This window comes from Aegilops tauschii, chromosome 4 (assembly GCF_002575655.3).
Source record: "Aegilops tauschii subsp. strangulata cultivar AL8/78 chromosome 4, Aet v6.0, whole genome shotgun sequence".
Taxonomy (NCBI): Eukaryota; Viridiplantae; Streptophyta; class Magnoliopsida; order Poales; family Poaceae; genus Aegilops; species Aegilops tauschii.
In genome coordinates, this window is record NC_053038.3 from 452976724 (window position 1) to 452996981 (window position 20258).

A 20258-nucleotide genomic window follows, 5' to 3' on the forward strand; every position below is an offset into this window, starting at 1 on the left:
AGCTCGTGCCCTGGCCAGGAAGGTGCGACATTCTCTCCCGCATCCACCGGTGGCCGGAGCTCGATCGGAGACGGCCTGAGCCGCTGGGGAGCGCCGGCGCGCATGCCTGGCCGCGGCTTCTCCTGGTTCTGTCGAGAGGAAGAAGGAGACCAGCGGGAGGAGAGAGAGAGCACCATGGGACCCACCTGTAAGCGACCCATGAGCCCGGCCCCGCCGCTGCTGACATGGAGTAAGTGGACATGTATTCCACATAATACGTTTTCCTATTCTGAAAGGGAACTTTCTTCTTACTTCAGCCCAAAACACGTTTCCTCGGTTCTGAAAGCGTAATTCTCTAAAATACATTTTCTGTTTTATCCTCCACGGGCCTATTTGTAGAGTTATTTTTTATAGGTTGGTCCCTGAACTTCATCGGGCTATATCTTTTCAACCGACACTCCGATTGAGGTGAATCCAAAGCCTACTTCCTCGTCTCGCTGAGCCCATTCTGTTGGTATCACTTTCATTATGTTTTGACATACTGAAAATGACCTTGATGCCTTTGCCCATAATGAGCCCCCTCCAGGGAGAACCTTTTCCGGTGATTCCTTCCGGGATCGTTCCGCACTTCTCCCCGGTGTATTCTTCACCCCAGGCAAGCCAGAACACCCACTTGCATGATGGCCATGCTGTAGCCATGGTTTTCAACTTGAATATTTAACAAATGTCTGCATGTTTTGATACGGTTATCGTTGTTTCGGTGATGCTTATGGATTTGTGTTCACTGTCATACTATGCTTTCTTGCACTTTGTTATCATGAACTACTTTGTAGCATTACTTTCATATTGCCATGCTCGGTAGTAGTACCTATTGGTGTTGGTCATGTTCTTCGATGCATGACCATTGTTTGCTATCGAGTACCATTGATATGCATGTTTCCTTTGCATCTAGCTGGTTATATATTTGCTTGGTAGTAATCTTGATATGTTCTTGCATGGTAGTTATTTTTGATGCTAGTCGTCATGTTATGCTTTGAGTAGTGTTATACTTGTGATGTCCATGCTAGTCAGTATGCCATGCTCATTCAGATATATGCTTTATTGTTGTTGATATGCTTGATGATTCTATTGTACCCCCATGATTATGTTGATATCATGCATGATAGTTGCATCATGTTATATTGTATGACTCAGCATCATTTGCATTCAAGTTTAACCGGACTTAAATGAACTTGAACAACTGTTGGTCGAGCCATGGTGCCACCACATCGAGCTGACCAGAGCAACCACATTTGCCTTTTATGGAAGGTCCTAACTGGGTCTATTGTCATGCCTCTCGCCGGTGCCTCCAACGAGGGAAGGTTATGGGCGCGCGCTACCCTGATCAGGTAGGCGGACATAAGCCTTGTGTGCCCGCGGTTGGTATTGAGATCTCTTGTCCCCGTTTGGGACCATTTATGTTTTGCCCCGATGGTGGCCGTTGATGCCTTTGGTAGGCACGGGGCCACCCATGACTTAGCCCAGAGGGGAGTTAGTTAGAGTGGCCAGGAGAGTGTCATGGTAGTAGAGCGGTTCTGTCGGAATGTTGTTGGTCCACCTGAATGGGAGTGCGAGGCCATGGATTCCGTGGTGTGGGTATAGTGTGCTAACCTCTGCAGAGTGTGTATTAAATCTAACGATAGTCACGCCCGTGGATAAGGGCCCAGTTCGTAGTTGGTCACACTATGGGCCAACAGTAATAAAAATAATGTGCTTAATAACAACCCTGGTTCGATGATGAGAAAGAGGTGGATTGTGATCGTGAGATGATCACGTGGTACCGAGGATACCGTGTTGTTGGATATTTGTGGTGTTATGCGAGAATCACGGGTAAAGGTCAAGCTCCTTGTCACTACTAGGGAAAACCTTATACACAGAATCTTAGCAGCAGCGCGGCACAAAAAGAGGCGCTACTGCTAATTAGCAGTAGCGAGGATAAGGAAACCACGCTACCGACGTAAATGTAGCAGTAGCGCGTGTTGTCCAAACCGCACTGCTACAAAAATCCACCGACAGTACCCACCAACCTAAGTTTACCAGCAGCGCGGTGTCACGATGCGCGCTACTGCTAATGCAGTAGTAGTAGCACGCTTTTTAGTCACGTCGCTGCTGCTAATTTTGAAATTGTCCACACCGTTGGCCCGTTTAGCAGTAGCGCGTGTTTGGAAAGCGCGCTATTGATACATCCTTAGCAATAGCGCGCTTTGCCACCCGCGCTACTGCTAAGGCGCACTATACCCCACCACCTTTCCCCACCCGTCCCCCTCCCCCATCTCCTCTCCTCCCTTTCCCCTACCTCCCACATCCTCCCTCTCTCACTCTTCTTCTTCCTCAAGACTTCTCCCCCCATTACTCTCCCTCTTCTACCTACCTTTCTCTCTCTTCATTACTCCTAGCTAACTACACCACCTCCATTAATGCATCTCCTTTATCTTTTTCCTTCCCCTCCACTAGTTGAAGTTGTCTCCTCCCAAATTAGCTAGCTAGGTAGATGTAGCATTTAGTCAAGTGACCTATTTGCCTCCTAATTAGATATATCTTTGTCAAGAAGAGCTTTGTGCATTTTTGATCTCCCTAGCTACATCATCATCTCCACCGTGCATGTGCTCGATCTCGAGATAGCTAGGTGATTAAAATTTCATGCTTTTGCAAAATGGAAATATGTGTATGTGTGTGTGATATGATAATTGGGCAATGTGATGGAAATTGTGTGTGTGGCATGAGTTGACGCCAAATTGTGCTTTTGAGTTGCCTATGTTTTGCCGAAATGTCGATTTATTTCCGTTTTGGCGAATTCTGGGCAAACTCTAGATCTATATATGTCCTATTTTTAGGGAAGGTCATGCCGAATTTTTGTATGACTTTGATGCATGCACGCATTTTTATAATCAATTTGTTTATTATTACCGCGCAGACGTTCATGATGGTCAGTGGAACGATGGTGGACAGGCGGTTGCGGTCGGCGGTGCAGGACATGAAAGAAAATAACCGGACAGAGGTTTTATGTCCGTGTCGAAAATGCAAAGGAATAGTTTGGCTCGACCCCTATGACGATGGTCGTGTCGAAGCGCACCTGCTCATGACTGGTTTCATGGATGGCTATACTCGGTGGATAATTGAAGATGAGGATGACGATGTTGAGGACGCCGACGGGGCAGGCAATGATGACACGGGGCAAGACGAAGAGATGATCGATAATGGCGGCGGAGAAGAGGCCGGACATGGCGGCGGCGAAGGGGCCGGACATGGTGGAGGAGAAGGGGCCGGACATGGCGTCGGAGGGAACGACGTGGACTCCACGCAACAGAGTTCGTCGGTACTAAGTTCAATCGTGCGGGACCCTCATGTTCAAGCACTGCTTCGCAAGGAGACGAGTACTGAGAGAGCTGCTTCTAGAGAGGAGGCTAAGCTGGAGCAACTGGTGGTAGACTCGAATAGTCCATTGTATGATGGTTGCAATCCTGAGGTGACCCGCTTGAGTTTCACGCTCCAACTCCTGAAGACGAAGGCTAAAAACAAATGGACCGACACTAGACTCTATGAGCATCTCAAGTACCTAAAGGATGTTCTTCCCGTGGGGAATCTATGTCCTACTAGTGTTGATGAGGCCAAGAAGATCGTGTGCCCTCTTGATCCGTCGCACGTTAGATACAATGCTTGCATCAACGATTGCATAATTTATCGGAAGGAGCACACGGAAAAAACAAGCTGTCCGTTGTGCAATGCTTCTCGATACAAGAAGGCCGGGAAGAAATGTCCCCAGAAAGTTGTATGGTACTTACTGATCACTCCCCGTCTCCAGTGGTATTTTGTAGATCCCAAGGAAGCAAAGCTAATGCGCTGGCACGTGGAGAGGAAGAAGCCCGGCGATGGAGATGATCCGAAGCCGAGACATGTGAAGGATGGAAGCCAATGGAGAGCGTTGAACAACTTCTATCGGTATTTTGAATGTGATGCAAGGAACATCGTGCTCGGTGCGTGTACCGACGGCATGAATCCGTTTGGCAACCAGAACACCAACCATAGCACATGGCCCGTGTTTGTATGGATGTACAACCTCCCCCCTGGTTGTGCATGAAGTCGAAGTACATTCACATGAGCATGCTTATTCAAGGGCCGAAACAACCAGGAAATAATATTAATTTGTATCTGGGGCTACTTCAAGAGGAGTTAGACACGTTATGGAAAACACCGGCCAAGATATGGGACGCCAGCAAAGGCGAGTATTTCTACATGAGAGTCGCACTGATCACGACGGTGCATGGCTATCTCGGTTACGGATATATCGCAGGCCAGGTGTGCCATGGATATTGCGGATGCACGCGGTGCATGGATGATACGACGTCTCAGCATCTAACGTCAAGGAAAGATGGCGGGTCTGGGAAAATCGTGTACATGGGGCATCGAAGATGGCTCGAACAAGACGACCCATGGAGAAACCGTGGAGATCTATTCAATGGTCATGCTGAGCATCGAGGACCTCCACATAAGCGGAGCGGTGCCGAAATCGATGAGCTGTTGAAAAACTGGAAGGAGTGCCCCGCGCCGAGAAAGACGATGAAAAAGGCGCCGGAGCCGCTGCTGAAGGTATGGAAGACGAGGTCTGTGTTCTGGGACTTGGAGTACTGGCACAAACTCGATACACCTCATTGCCTTGATAAAATGCATATCTGTAAGAATGTCCTTGAGAGCTTGCTCGCGACACTAATGAACATGCCGGATAAGACCAAGGATGGGCCGAAGGCAAGAAAAGACTTGCATGATTTGAAAATCACGGAAGATCTGCACATGCCGTCCCGTAAAATGTCAGACGAGACAGAGACGGAGACAGTGGCACGGGAGAAGAAGGGCAAGAAAATAAAGAAAGAGGATTATTGCCCCCCTTCTTGCTTCACCTTAAGTCAGGCTTAGATCGGTCAATTCTTTAAGTGCCTTACTGGAGTCAAAGTTAGTTCTGGTTACCGTGGCAAGATAAGCAGATATCTAGACACGGACAAGAAAAGGTTCAGCGGGATGAAGCCCCATGAATGTCATGTGATGATGACGCAGATACTACCTGTTGCCCTTAGAGCGATAATGGACAAGCACGTCTGTGACACGCTTATTGGTCTCTGCAAATTTTTCGACGTCATCTCTCGAAAGTCGATCAGTCTGAAGCAGCTCCGAAGGCTACAGGAAGAGATTGTTGTGATACTGAATGAGCTGGAGATGTACTTCCCGCCCGCGTTCTTTGACATGATGGTGCATCTATGTGTCCATATTGTGGACGACATAATAGACCTGGGGCCGTCATTTCTGCACAACATGATGCCGTTTGAGAGGATGAATGGGATCATCAAAGGATTCGTTCATAACATGTCCCGTCCAGATGGAAGCATCGTCCAGGGCTATCTGACACAAGAGTGCATCTCTTTCTGCGAGAATTTTCTATATGGCACAGACCTGCAGCCGCCTGGTGTTAGTGTTGGTTTGCCCGTTAACAAGCACGATGGGAGGCTCGAAGGAGAAGGTCACTCCAACGGTCGCAGGGAACTGCACGTGGCATACTCAGATCGACGCAGCGACTTTGACAGAGCAAACTTGGTAGTGCTACAACACCTAGATGAGGTAGATCATTTCGTGGCACTGCACAAAGAAATTATCGCACAGAAGTATCGTGACCGGGGGGTATGCAGGACGAACGCCAAAGTTACTAGAGAGCACAACTCCACTTTCCTGCATTGGTTCAAAGAGCATATTATTGTTAATCCCCCGGAGGAGGGCTCTAAGGACGGATTGCTCATATACACCTTAGCACATGGCCCCTCGCCCAACCTCGTAACCTATCAGGCATACGATATCAACGGATACACGTTCTACACGGAGGCCAAAGATATGGATAGTGATGATCAGAACTCAGAGGTGACGATGGAATGCATGACCGGCAGCGACAACGGCACAACTGAAAGATTTTACGGAAGGGTCGAGGAGATCTGGGAGCTTGACTACTCTGGACTGCACAACACGACGATGTTCCGTGTCAGATGGGCTAAGAATGTCGAAAGAGAAAACCGGTATTTCACTACCATGACTATACACGACGACAAGAGCGCTACCGTGAACGCTATCGCAAAAAAACGAGCCATGCGTACACGCTAAGCACGTGACACAATGCTTCTTCATAACCGACCTGTGCAATCCCAGCCGTGTTGTCGTGAGGAGAGGCAAAAGGAACATCATTGGAATGGATGGAGTCGCCAACGAGGAAGACTACGATCAGTACGGCAACCCAATGAGGGAACATGACGATGATGAAGAAGTATATGTCAAAAGAAGAATCAATACTACATTACCTAAGAAAAATCGTACTCCATGGAAAAGACAAAGTCACAATGAGGGGCTCAATTATTCTTCAACGAACAAGAAGGGAAAGAAGCTGACTCAAAAACGAAAACGTCAACGCTGAGGAACCGTATGGCGGTCAAATGATGTAATTTATATATATATATATATATATATATATATATGTTCCTATTTTGTATACACACTTAGCCATTATTATGCATGTGTCCAATGATGTAATATATATATGTTCCTATTTTGTATACATATTTAACCGTCAAATGATGCAATATATATATCGCCTTCCCTTCGTTCACTGCTCTCGAAAAAAAAGTGAGAGAAAATAAAGGAAAAGAAAAAGGGAAACTGGTTATAACAGTAGCGCTTTACTGAAAAAGAGCTACAACTAGTCAAGGTAGCAGTAGCAGTTTCTGTATAAAAACCGCTATAGCTGCCTGTAATAGTAGTAGCGCATTTGCTCTAAATGCGCTACTGCTACGTCCACTTAACCCAAAATCCTCACTCTCTCTGCTTCATCCCGCCTCTTTTCCCCCCAAATCCCCAGTCTCTCTTCCCTCGCCGTGCCCCGGCGCTCGCCCCCGACCCCGGCCTCGACTCCGACCCCGGTGCTCGCCCGACCCCGACGCTTGCCCCCGACCCCGACGCGCGACGCCTCCATCCTCTGCTTCCTCTCCTCCCAACCTCGGCCGTCGTCGGGCCTGCCTCCTCGCCCCTGCACCCTCTGTAAACCCCCCAGCGCTCCTCCTCTCTCTGCTAGCTAGGGTTCTTCGGTTAATTTAGTTAGGTTTTAGTTAGGGCAGTAGGTTAATTAGGTTATCTATTTAGTTATGAATTTAGCTAGATTTATTTAGTTTTGGACATGTCATATTTGGAAAATGATGATTATGTGCAGGGTAAATGATCCGAGTGGCCTATGTTATGCCGGAATGTTGATTCATTTCCGTTCCGGTGAATTTCAGGTGCTCGATATGTCCATTTTTTAGCAAAGGTCATGCCGAAATTTTCCGTGAATTTTGGCATGATAGATTTATTTTTGGCATGATCCGAGTGCTGGGAGTTGCTGGGGAACGACATTCCGGCAAACATAGATTTCTTTTTATGTCATTTTTCATTTTTTCATATTTTTATAATTAAACGAGGAGACTTAATCATAGGAAACATGTCGAACATCGAAGAAACTGGGCCTTCTGACCAAGATGCAGACGAGATGGATTATGAGGGTGAACAAGAGTACCTCGACTATTTGACTGCTAAGCAAGGTTTGCAGGTCGGCCTCGATGATGGTACTGACGCCGACATCGACACCGACAGCGCCGACACGGATGGCGGCGCTGAGACTGGCGGGGAAGGTACCGGCGCCGGTGCCGCTACCGAAAAGAACAAGCCGAAGAAGCAGAGGATATGAAAACCTAACAAACTAGGGATTGTACGACTAGTGATCACAAAGATGGCACCTGGCAAGTTTGAGCCATTAGAGCCGGAAGAACCTCGCAAGTGCTATGGGAACCAAGTAGGATGCATCCTACGGGAATGCGCGAGCGTCAACGACGATGACTTAGGGAGTAAAGAACATTTGACACAGTTGCTCCTGACGAAGTTGCACAAGAGATTCAAGTTCCCCGACCGGGATGATAACATAGAACAACCGTGCGATGATCCGAAGATGAAAAAGATTAACAATCACGCCATGGGCATGTTCAGCAATGATTTGGCCTCCTGGAAAGGGAGGGTGAAACGAGCTATTGAGGCTAAGGAACCCCTGTCCAAGATTCTGGAGGAAAATCCGACACTTACGGAAGAGGAGTTCGAAAAGTTCAAGGACACTTGCGCTACCGAGGCAGCCAAGGCTAAGGCTGCGAAATTCAAGAGCCTTCAGCAAAGGAACACGGGGAAGCATCGCCTCGGAAGCCGTGGCTACCTCGGTAAAAGGCCCATATGGGATAAGGAGGACGTGGAACGTGAAGCCGCGGGTATCCCAGACCACTTCGCGAAGTTCACCAACCCCTTGGAGCGTGACTTCATCAGGGCCCGCTACAAGTGGGACAAGGAAAAGAAGGTTTTTTACACAGACAAGATCACGAGGAAATTGATTAGACTACTGGTAATTACTCTTTTACCACCTTACATTTAGCTCCATATCTAGTCGACTACACATTCCTAAATGGTTCACGCTCCTTCTGCAGGAGAAGCAACACCAGCTTGCAGCCGAAAGCCCTACTTCTTCGATGAGGCCCAAGTGGGACACCCCTCTCAACCGGGCCTTGAACGAACTTAAGGGACTCCCTTTGGGCCAGGGGCCGCAATATGGTCGTGTGCACGGCGCTGGAGACGGCGCCGCGTGGAAGGTGTTTTACAACGAGGGCCCGGAGGCCAAGAAGCAGAAAAAGAAGTTTAGTCAGGCGAACATCGACGCGAAGGTAAAGCTTGCAGTCGAGAAAAAAGCAGCCGAGGACGCGAAAAAACAGCCGAGGAAAAAAATGAGTTGCTACAGTAGGCAGTCAATGCAGCTGTAACTGCCTGCAGAAATGATTTCGCTACTAACTTGGTTCCAGCTATCATCAACTGGACGAAGGAAAATCCAGACAAGACAGTACATGATTTACCGTTGCCCAGTTTCGCCGGGAGCAACTCCATAAACAACAACACCATCACACCATCACTTGCTCACGCAACCGGGCCTCCTCTCGCAGCCGCTCCCGCTCATAGCAGCCCATCCTCAGTCTCTGGCGCGCTAGGTGGGCCTTCGTCTTTGGCTGAGCTCGACGCCGTCACGGTAATTACATGTCGCACCAACACACACATATATATATATATATATATATATATATATATATATATATATATATATATATATATATAGAATATTCCATTTTTGTTGCCTTTCGGATGTTTTACGCCACAGACATATGTGTTTGCAGGCCAAAGAAACCCCGTGCACCATACTCTACTTGATCCAAGGCCAGAAGGTGGACGTGGGAAAGGGGATGATAATGGACCCCTTGCAACCCACGTTCCACAACCAGCTGATCCCCGCTGGGCACTTCAGGGTTAGCTTGTCCAGTGTGAAACAGGGGCACGAGGATTTGCCTCCTCCAGTACGGCATGTGGGAGAGGACGACGAGACCCCGCCGTGGATTGGAAGCTACAAGGGTTGCGTGCTGCTATGGCCGAAGAATCTTATTCGTCTGGAGCCGGCCGAGAGCACACCAAAAACCACACATCAACAAGCATGTGCGGAGACCACCACCCCGCCTACGCAATTACCAGCTCCTGTAGTGCCGGGTGAGAGCAGCGGACGACATGATGAAGGGGGTGCAATAGTACTGGCTGATGTAATTTGTCCTGTAGAACAGAGAATGGATGATGAGACGGAGGTCGACCCTATGGGTTTCCTCAATACAAACACGTATGATTGTGACATAGATATGATGAGTCAACCATATGACGAATCGGGCTATCAGCATGCTAATGAGGATATGGATGATATGCCCGGGCAGGAAGGTCGTAGGAGGGATTGCAAAAAGTCTCTCTTCATGAAATCCTCAGAGGACACGCCTGAAGATGTCGCCTCAACACAGGCTCAACTAGCCGGGCACGAGGGTCGTACAGTACTTAGCCCGGGAACACTGGGGCAGGGGTTAAGGAAGGGTCTGGAAGGTGTGCCCAAGAAAAAGGAGAGGAAGAGATCGGGGAAGATAGCTGCCTCCAAACAAGCCAGAGCACATAGCAGCCAGACGATGGATTCTGAAGAGCGTGTACCCGTGAAAGGTGCGGCCATGTTCCATCTCACGGGCGAGCCGATGCTACCGCCGAAACCGCTAGAGGCACTATCAGGGGATCTCAGGAGACTGTGCGACCATGTGTTGTCGACTGAGAAAAGCCTACTGGCCTAAAAGGATCCAGGATATCCGACATACGCGGCTCGTGTGCCTGAGGGGAAGTGCTACGTCGACACATGGCCCGCGGAGGTGTTCTTCATGCGGTTTGACCATATCTTTGAGATGTTTCTGACAAGGCGGCTCGATTTTACAATCGTCCGCCTTTTTCGCTACATATGAGCTTTGTCATGAAGAGAGAAGAAGTCTCACAAATCTCTGTGGCGGATCCGTACTACATGCACGAGTCTTTCTTGAGTCTCGGCGACCTTGAGAGTGAAACTACTAGGGACTACCTCCAAAACTTCATGGTACAGAATAAGGACAAGGAAATTGTCCTCCTGCCTTATCATCCAAAGTAAGTCAGTTTCGGACAACCCTTTCGTACATTTCAATCATTCCTTCTCGCTCATATGGAGAATAATTTGAGGTGTCTTTTCCCCGCAGCAACGGGCGCGCCGTCCTTATCGTTCTTTACCCGTGAGTCTCCCACGCCATGTATTTCGACCCTTCCAGAGACTACGAGAAAAAGGACTACACCCACATAATGAATATTCTAGTTGATGCTCTCCAAGGCTTCAGCATTAGAGGTGGCCACGTGCAGATCAGGAAACAAAGGAACAAGAAGATGGGTTTCGCGCATAAAACTAACTTCTCCTGCATCCATGTCCCAAAACCAAGCAAGAAGGATGGATTCTACATCGTCCATCTCATGATTGAGTTCAGCACGGATCACCAAAAGCTTTGCATGACAAGCAGAAATGATGATCATATCCACAAGTGGCTAGAATCTCATGGAGAAGCGGATTATAAACTTAGAGATGACTTCTTTCGCATCCAAAGGGACATTGCGACGATCATCATGAAAGAAGTCGTCGATGAGAAGGGGATCTTCCACCATGGCCCTATATCGCGAGCTGACGTCCGAACTCGCATAGGCATGCAACGTCTAGACCTCACGCCGTTCAAGAAGCTAGGGTCCATCCTCGATGATACGGAAGGATGGAACTTCTAGTGATTTACGATGTCGATGATGATGATATGTGTCGGTTGAACTTGTATACTTTCTGTAGCGATGAAACTTTGTGATGTCCACGGTCCCTGCCGAACTTGCGTAACGCTACTTTGTTAGTTTGCCTACGATGACCTGCATACCTCTACTTAATTAATTAGTTTGCGTACTGTATGTTGCATCTAGTTGCTAACCCTTTCTTTTTCGTGTTGCTCTAGTATATTTTGTTGCATATGATTGTACATCCTCTTGATGAAGATGCATCTCTAACAGGTACCTAGTTTCTTGATGGCGAAGTGCTATGTCGTGTACGAAGGGAAGGTTCCAGGAGTGTATGACGAGTGGCATGAGTGTCAGGCGCAAGTGCAGGGGGTCTCGGGTGCCAGCCATAAAGGCTTCAAAAGCAGACAAGAAGCACAAGCTAGTTACTTGAGGTTCAGGCGAGCGCGAGAGAGGACTCATGACCGCTGCCTCATGTACTGCATAGTTCCACTATCACTCATAGTGATAGCACTTCTCGCGTATATCATTGTTTAGATGGATGACGTTGTAGTTGCAAGTATTCGAGACTTGCATGTATCGCTATTTTTGAGATGATGACGATATACCACTTTGTGTTGGATGATAATTATGATGAGACTATTTGTATGTATATTCTATGATTACATTTGTGGTCTCGCAACGATTTGTATGTGTATGATGATGACATTTGTATGTGCTAAAGATTCGTGTATAAAGCCTGTTCAAATACAAATCAAATATGCAGAATTAAAACAAAAGCTACTAAAATTAGCAGTAGCGAGTGGAGGAAAGTTAGCAGCAGCGTGGCAATAGCAGTAGCGCGTTCGACGAAAGAGCGCTAGAGCTATTAGCAGTAGCGAGCTTCCACGCAGCACGCTGCTGCTACACTTGTATAGCAGTAGCGCGGGCGCACACGCACTGCTGCTATGGGTTAGCTGTAGCGCCCTATTAGTAGCGCCGGTGCCCGTGCTACTGCTAGGCTTTTCCCTAGTAGTGTGTGGTCACGTAATGATTACTACGGTATTATAATACCAAGCTTGATTGGATCCTGAGATGATCGTGTGATGTCCGTGATGGAAAGCTAATGCATGTGATGGTTACGAGGTAACCCGAGCAGAGTAAGTTGGTGCATGATAGATTCATCCTGTTGCATGATAGTATCATCATGTTCATATGTTTATTGCCATGCTCATATTGTTCTAGCTGTATCATGTTCATATGTTCATGCCATGAGCGTATTGTTCTAGCTGTATCATGTTCATCTTGTTCATGCTATGATTGATATGATAGTATTATGTTAATCCTCGCTTAACCTATAATTGCCATGCTGTTGTTTGTCTTGATTGCCTTGGTTGTTGTGAGCTTGCAAGTACATGTACTGACCTGGCATGTCATGCCAGTTTGAAGGTCATGCCAGATTTGATTGATTGTATGCCGTGGGTTCCTTGTTTGCGAGCTAGGATAAGCGTTCCAGCCAGAGTCCCTGCGGAGTGGAGTTCACCACCGTCGTCGTTGTCCGGTGCTAGAGTTATTCCACTATTTTGAGTTGTTCTGCTGCTTGCATAGAGCAACCATGGAAGGCGTTGTGTCGCCGTGCCGATGTAATCCTCTTGTACCCATTATAGATTTTAATAAAGAGTTGATTTGTTCTATGCTAAGCAGTACCGTATTTCAGAAGACTTCTCCTCGATCTCTGGGCTGGAATACGGGGCGTTCCGGTTTCTCTGAGCCGGGGTGCCACAGGCTTGGTATCAGAGCGGGTCTGGCTGTAGGATGCCCTAGCCCGCGCGAGCGTTAGAAAGCGATAGTATAGAGCCCAGTTGGTTTGTTTCACTTGTTTGCTGCATTTGTTTGTTGCATAGCATGCATATAGATGATTATTTGGTCGCTGATAGTAATCTTGAGTGTGTAGGTGGCATCGGTTTCGATCCACTACCTGCACCCTTCCTCTTTGCATACTCGCTCTTTGGTGTTTGGCATCACCTCTGTCCTAGCAGAGTGATGCCCTGGTACCGAGTGTTCCAGACACCATTTGCAGGAGTTATGCTCAGGTATCGCATCGATATCTTTCCGCCACCCATCCATATCGTTTCAGTGATAGACTTGCCTCTGTCCCTGATCGTGCAATCGATCTCGTCCCTTTGGCAACCCTTACTGATCTTGGTTGTCAGAAAAAGGCAATGCCAGCAAGCCCAACTTTCCACCGCTATCTTGCCCTGTCATCCAATTTTTTGGACGTGTACGGTTCCCTTCCGTACGCTTGATGATGATGTGATCGTAACCTCTGTGTTCCACCCCATGATCGCCAAGTCCGTCCTCGCCTCCATATCCATCCATCGCAACCGGTGTTCAACCAGCGCTTGGTATAGCCTTGGTTGCACCAACTCCTTCCACACACACACTAACTTTCGTGCACACTGCCACAACATATTAGACCGTAATACCGGAGTTTCTGCGAGATTTGTGTGCTTAGGTGTGCATGCATATTATTGTTGTGAGTAGCAGTAATATGTGATGTTGCTTGATTAATTGTATTATTTGTGTGCTTGTGTGCTTTTGTTTTCGTCGTTTCTTTTGCTTCTTTCTTTGGGCCTTCGGTGTTGCATTATTTTCCCCTTATTAAAGTTGCTCGTCAACCGACACTGGACCTGAAGAATCAGCAAGGAACTCAAGTATTTGGAAACTCAGCTGAACATAATGGAATTCTCAGCGGACTGCAGTGAAATGAGAAATATCTTATTGTGATGCTGATAATCAAAGTTTGCATTTGTGTGCACTCCTCACAACAGTACGGATAATCAAGTCTACCTCAATATGCACTCTTCATAGCAGTAATGACCAAATCAGCAAGAAGATAAATTGTGTGCCAGATCTACAGTATATCATCGGTCAAAGGTATGGTTCAGATGCAAGGTTTGATTATTCGTTGAGGATGATTCTGAAACATGATATACCTGGAAGAAAGCGAGAATGTGCCATGTATTCAATACTCAGAAAGGAGGATAGTCCAGCAAACCCCGTTTCATACAAGTGAGCAACAACAGAAATATTAAGATGGTATGTATATGTTGTAATCAGTCTGCATATCACAATGAGAAGCTTCTGGTGCAAGCAACCCAGTCTTCTCTCGCAAGCTACCAGAGAAGCTTCCGATGCAAGGATTCCTCTATCTTCCAAAGTACGATATATGGATGACTTCCAGTGCAAGGTACTATCTTCTTGTCAATGGCAGCTAGTTTCGGGGTGCGCCAACTTCATCGCAGCCAACGGCAGCAACGCGATTTCGTGGGCCGGGAAGAAGGTGGATAACTTCTGGAACAAGTGGATCTTTATGGACGCCAAGCGCTCCTACCCCCGGCTGGAGCTGCCGACCAGGCTGCTGACGCCCCACAAAGGATGGTCGCACGAGAAGCTCACCGATCCCCGTGCGGAGTAGTTGATGGAGAAGATGGTGGCCGAACTGAAGCCGGACGACGCGAGGGCGGAGAAGCTGACGGGCACTATGATCATCAAGGAGTTCCTGACGAAGTGCCTGGCTCTGCTCCAGGCGCACTCGCGCCCCCTGTGGAGGCTCAGGGGCGCGGAAGGCGACCTCCGGCGGTGCCCGGACAACTTGTCCGACGAGGAGCTGAACAAGGTCATGCGCCTCCTGCTCGAGAAGGACCAGGGTTGCCCCCGGGACACCCATCTTCCGCTGTACCGCCGCCCCGACGGGGAGAAGATTGCCGACGCCATGCCCATCTTCAACGAGCGCGGGCTCGTGCCTCCGGTGCCTTCCCGGCCCCCAGGCTCCCCGGTGATGGTGTCCTCCGGCGAGTCCGACGAGGAGGAGAAGGCACGCTCGGAGGCAACTTGGGAAGGGGCTGGGGAGACCTCTCCCCCCGCACCAATACGATCTTCTCCGCGTCCTTCCTGACGATGAAGACGCCAGCGAGCACCTAGTCAGGGAGTTACCACGCTTCGTCGGGGTCACCACAAGGTCCAAGGGCACCCCTCCGAAGAAGCTGAAGGTAGGGGTCCCAAAGAAGGGCAGGTCGGCGCTGATCCCCCGATGCGATGCCCCTGCCTCGTCGCCAGCCGCCACCATTGCAAGGTCGGTCATGCGTCCATCTGCCCCTGAGGGCACGATGGCTCCCAGGGCCATGCAGTCCGCGGGCCTTGCGCTCTTGAAGAGGACGAGGGATTACATTGCCACGGACCAGTAAGCACGCCGTCTTGTCTTGGTTTCCTGATCTTGGCATAGTGTCCTGACGTTTGTTTCCTCTGCGCCCAGGACAACACCGGTGGTGAAGAAGAAGAAGGAGGGGGCCGGAGCCACCGAGGCCAAGCAGCCTGCCGCGGCCGCGCCACCCCAGGCGCAGAAGGATGGGGCCGGCCCGCGTGCTCCCGCGGCTGGGTCATCCTTGCAAGGCTCGGAGGCCCATCCTCAGGAGGAGGCAGTCTCTGCGGCCAGGTCGATTCTGGAGGCGCCCGCCCTTAGCTTCCCTACTGAGGTTCTGAAGGCCTCGGAGCCCCCGACCCCTTCTGCTGTTGCTGCTTCACCGATCCTGGCGCCGGCGCTGCTTCCTCCCTCGTCCATTACACCGCCGAACCGCAGCTCTTCTGCCGCACCTGGTGCTCTGGAGGAGGCTCTTTCCGCTCTGAACTAGCTTTGTGACAACCTTCAAGGCGCGGACCGGCGCCTGGCGTAGGGGCGCCTGGAACTGATCTCGGGATAGCTCCGAGCCAACGCGTCTATCAGGGCGGCATGGTGCCAGGCCGTGGCGGCCTCAGAGGAGGGCGAACGGACTGCCGGCCTGGCCGTGGCCGCCCGCGACGTTGCGGTGAAGGGTCCCAAGGCTGCCGAGGAGCGCTGCCAAGCGGCGGAGGCTGAGCTGAAGACCCTCCGCGATAGGCAGGCCGCCGAGGCTCGTCAGCGCGAGGCGCGGGAGGAGGAGCTGAAGGCCCGGGAAGCTGCAGTCGCCGACCATGACACCGAGCTGGAGCAAGTGGCATAGAAGCAGGCCGCCGAGTGCGGCCGCCTGGAGAAGTTGAAGGAGGAGGTCGAGGCGGAGAAGGCCCAGCTAGAGGCCAAGGAAAAAGTTCTTGCCGAGGGGCGTGCCGCCTTCGACTTCCTTGAGCAGAGGTCCCGCTAGGCACTGCAGGATCTCTACGGGAGGGGGTTGAAGGAGCCGTTGGTGACTGCGGAGGAAGGCCCCACCAAGCTGCTCCCCCAGCTTGTCACGGTGCTCGAGGGCATTGTCGTTGGAGTCGGCCCCATGTTGGAAGGAGATGCCCGCGCGCTCTCCACCTCGGCTGTGACGCGCATCTTCAGCCACCTCCAGCTTCGCGACCCCAGCTTCGACTTTAGTGCCTTGCTCGAGCCTGTGGGCCCGGAGCGCTGCACCACCACTGCCGAAGCCGTGAAGGACAAGGTGAAGGCCCTGCTGCGGAAGTTCCTCGCCATCGACCCCGCGACCACGGCTGATGGCGCCGCCGACCCCATGGCCATGAAGGAAATATGCCCTAGAGGCAAGAATAAAGTTGTTATTTGTATTTCCTTATATCATGATAAATGTTTATTATTCATGCTAGAATTGTATTAACCGAAAACTTAGTACATGTGTGAATGCATAGACAAACAGAGTGTCACTAGTATGCCTCTACTTCACTAGCTCATTGAATCAAAGATGGTTAAGTTTCCTAGGCATAGACATGAGTTGTCATTTGATTAACGGGATCACATCATTAGAGAATGATGTGATTGACTTGACCCATTCCGTTAGCTTAGCACTTGATCGTTTAGTTTGTTGCTATTGCTTTCTTTATGACTTATACATGTTCCTATGACTATGAGATTATGCAACTCCCGAATACCGGAGGAACACTTTGTGTGATATCAAACATCACAATGTAACTGGGTGATTATAAAGATGCTCTACATGTGTCTCCGATGGTGTTTGTTGAGATGGCATAGATCGAGATTAGGATTTTCACTCCGATTGTCGGAGAGGTATCTCTGGGCCCTCCCGGCAATGCACATCACTATAAGCCTTGCAAGCAATGTCACTAATGAGTTAGTTGTGGGATGATGCATTACGGAACGAGTAAAGAGACTTGTCGGTAATGAGATTGAACTAGGTATTGAGATACCGACGATCGAATCTCAGGCTAGTAACATACCAATGACAAAGGGAACAACGAATGTTGTTATGCGGTTTGACTGATAAAGATCTTCGTAGAATATGTAGGAACCAATATGAGCATCCAGGGTCCGCTATTGGTTATTGACGGGAGACGAGTCTCGGTCATGTCTACATAGTACTCGAACCCGTAGGGTCCGCACGCTTAACGTTCGGTGACGATCGATATTATGAGTTTATGTGTTTTGATGTACCGAAGGTTTTTCGGAGTCCTGGATGAGATCGCGGACTTGACGAGGAGTCTCGAAATAGTCGTGACATAAAGATCGATATATTGGAATGCTATGTTTGGACATTGGACGGGTTCCGGGTGAGTTCGGGCATTTACTGGAGTACCGGGAGGTTACCGGAACCCCGCGGGGAGTATATGGGCCTTATTGGGCCTTAGTGGGAGAGAGGAGGAGGCGGCCAAGATGGGGGCGCGCCCCCCAAGCCCAATTCGAATTGGGAGGGGGCGGTCCCTCCCTTTCCTTCTCCCTCTCTCCTCCTTCCTTCCTCTCCTACTCCAACTAGGGAAGGGGGGAATCCTACTCCCAGTGGGAGTAGGACTCCCCTAGGGCGCGCCATAGAGAGGGCTGGCCCTCCCCTCCTCCACTGCTTTATATACGGGGGAGGGGGCACCCCATAGACACACAAGTTGATTGTCTAGCCGTGTGCGGTGCCCCCCTCCACAGATTTCCACCTCGGTCATATCGTTGTAGTGCTTAGGCGAAGCCCTGCGTCGGTAACTTCATCATCACTGTCATCATGCCGTGTGCTGACGAAGTTCTCCCTCGACACTCAGCTGGATCTAGAGTTCGTGGGACATCACCGAGCTGAACATGTGCAGATCATGGAGGTGCCGCACTTTCAGTACTAGGATCGGTCGGATCGTGAAGACGTACGACTACATCAACCGCGTTGTCATAATGCTTCCGCTTTTGGTCTACGAGGGTACGTGGACAACAGTCTCCCCTCTCGTTGCTATGCATCACCTAGATGGATCTTGCGTGTGTGTAGGATTTTTTTTAAATTACTGGGTTCCCCAACAGGCCACGGCTGACGGCACGGGCGATGGCGACGTTGTCGACGATGGGGCACCCCTTGCGGGCGATGGCAGCACCCAAGGTTGAAGAAGGAGCTCGATGGTGGTGCACCCCTCTATTTTAACTCCTGCAATATGTATCGTGCCTCGTGGAGGCGTAAAAAATTATATGCTTTGCACCTTTAAGAGATAGTATGTTTTGTAATAATTTGCTAAGATTTTGTGATTTCCTTCCCGTTTGCTTTAATGTTCTGCGTCGGCAGGGCCCGGCCATGCGCATACCTCAGCCGCCGTTGGGTCGTCCGGATCACCAGGACGAGACCAAGGGGTGAGGGGCTACGTGACCAGTTAGCCTCCTGAGTCGTGATGCTCAGGAGTCCCCCTTGACGTGCAAACAACCCTCGGGAAGGAGATGCGAGAGTAGGCCTTAGCATTCTGCGTCGGCAGGGCCCGGCCCCGCGCATACCTCAGCCGCCGTTGGGTTGTCTGGATCACCAGGACGAGACCAAGGGGTGAAGGGCTACGTGACCAGTTAGGCTCCTGAGTCGCGATGCTCAGGAGTCCCCCTTGACGTGCGAACAGACGTCCATACCTTCCCTCGCTGAGGTCCCGCTCCAGAGGGGCGCGCGAAGACTAGGTCCGAGGGACCTGGCAGCATGGCGTATGCCAGGCGTGACGTGAGCATAGCCCCCGTGCCCATCCCCCTCGCGCGACTCTCCCGAAGGGAAAGCATTGTCGTGAGGCTGAACGCCGAGCCTGCCGGCTCCCCGAGGTTGGTGCGGCCATGGGGCTGCACTCAGTTGTTTATCACTAGCACGGAGCATGGCGCTTCCGCACTTGCATGGGCATAGCCGCTCCTCGATCGTGTCGACTGCCAGCGCGGAGCATGGTGTCGGTGTCAAAACCGGCGGATCTCGGGTAGGGGGTCCCGAACTGTGCGTCTAAGGTCGATGGTAACAGGAGACAGGGGACACAATGTTTACCCAGGTTCGAGCCCTCTCTATGGAGGTAATACCCTACTTCCTGCTTGATTGATCTTGATGATTATGAGTATTACAAGAGTTGATCTACCACGAGATCATAATGGCTAAAACCCTAGAAGTCTAGCCTGTATGATTGTGATTGTCCTTACGGACTAAGCCCTCCGGTTTGTATAGACACCGGAGGGGACTAGGGTTGTACAAAGTTGGTTACAGAGAAAGGAATCTTCATATCCAGATGGCAAGCTTGCCCTCCACGCCAAGGAGAGTCCCATCCGGACACGGGAGAGAGTCTTCGGTCTTGCATCTTCACATCCCATCAGTCCGGCCCCCGTCTAACAGGCCAGATGCCCAAGGACCCCTTAGTCCAGGACTCCCTCAGTAGCCCCCGAACTAGGCTTTCAATGACGATGTGTCACGCGCGCAGATTGTCTTCAGCATTGCAAGGCGGGTTCCTACTCCGATGACTTCAAAAAGCTGTGTTCGGCCTTTCATTTAATGTCATACCCTTCAGCTTCTGTGCATCCATTGCTTCAGCTTCCACGTGTCGAGCGAATAAGAGAGGTCAGGGTACGTTTTGCATATAACACCCCGGCCATGTAAGAAAAGCGTCTATTTAAAGGGATTGGATCTCAAATCCGCTTCACATGACGCGGAAAATTCCGAGCTTGCTAGGAGAGACCACTCCAACATGGCTAGCGCTCCCAGTTCTTCCTCCCGTCCCCACGGCCCTGAAAAAGGCGATTGGGAGAGATGTTCCGTATCCCACGGTCAACTAGTGTAGCTCCAAACACAGGGATTTCT